General features: G+C 37.6%; 1 long non-coding RNA gene across 1 annotated transcript in view; it reads right to left on the bottom strand.

Annotated features, from left to right (window-relative positions):
• Nucleotides 1-688: 688 nt before the first annotated feature.
• LOC127851052 (uncharacterized) overlaps nt 689-1232 on the bottom strand; it is a 3353-nt gene continuing 2809 nt past the window's right edge. Inside the window, exon 3 of the long non-coding RNA XR_008035631.1 lies at nt 689-1125. This is a non-coding gene — a long non-coding RNA (uncharacterized LOC127851052). The remainder of the gene's footprint in view (nt 1126-1232) is intronic.

The raw sequence follows: 1232 nt of genomic DNA, 5'->3' as shown, positions 1-1232 counted from the left end.
AATGATTTGACATTCACGAAAATATTGATATATTAATTACCGTAACATTGGTACGATGGCATATTGGAAATACAGTAGACTCTTTGTAAACCGGACGGTCTCGGGACCGGCCTGATCGTCCGGTTTTCAGAGAGTTCCGGTTTACCAAGAGTTTTCATATTACCGAAATATACATGGTATGCATTGTGTACAGAATCACATAAAAATAAAACAAACCATATACCGGGGTACATTTACATGTACCATGTGATAACTGTACGCAGGTACTGATGATTTTAATTGCATTCTTAAAAAAAGTGTTTTTAATCGATTAAAAGCAAAAATATTCCATACCGACTTGTTTTGATTAATCCCAAAGTTAGCGTGGTGCTTTATACATGTACGTACCATTTCAGCGTTAAAAACATGGCTATAAGATCTTTTAAAATACCCGAGAAGATCACAAGAAAGTGATCGTCGCAACGGCATGCATTAATTTTTAATTAAATTGATAATCATAAGCAATAATAAATAATTAATAAAACGATCGAGTCAATCACTTTTTGGTGTTACCGCACGTCTATTATGGACATTCACAGTTTCTTTTAAATTACTTAATCGGACTCCCATAGCGCGGTAACGACTTGACACCTTTATGGTATGTTTAATCCAATTATCTATAAGTGCGCGAGCAAAATGTGTGACACCGCACTCGCTGTGCTGACTAGGTATTGTTATTTTCACGCCTCGGGTATCTTGAGAATTTAGACCGTCCGGTATACTCAATGTATTTTACGTTGAAAATGACCAAATTTACGGCGATACCCGTCCGGTTTCCGGTTTTCAGAGAGTTCGGTTTATTCAACATTTTTTAACAAAGAAATAGAAGGAGAAAATACGGGACTGGCCCGACCGTCCGGAATCGGGAGAGTTCCGGTATTCAGAGAGTCCGGTATTGGCAGAGTCTACTGTAATACATTTACTTACACGAGAGGCAGCTAACAGTGGCTTTATAATGGTTCGAATAAGGTTTCAAATTTCCTCCAACGACTTATGGTAATGTTTAATGTTTCTACTTTTAAGCCAGTTTTGTGCGCCGACGATGTCCATGGTTTCCACATCCTCTTGTTGCGCTCCATCGATCACCTATTCATTAAAAAATAGACATATGTCATTTTGTGTTTTTGTACGATATTAGTCGATGTCATGCATCAATACAAAGGCAACAACATTTGCATAGCTCTGATAGGATA

The sequence above is a fragment of the Dreissena polymorpha genome, chromosome 11 (assembly GCF_020536995.1).
Source record: "Dreissena polymorpha isolate Duluth1 chromosome 11, UMN_Dpol_1.0, whole genome shotgun sequence".
NCBI classification, from domain to species: domain Eukaryota; kingdom Metazoa; phylum Mollusca; class Bivalvia; order Myida; family Dreissenidae; genus Dreissena; species Dreissena polymorpha.
This window is presented reverse-complemented; position numbering and strand designations above follow the sequence as displayed.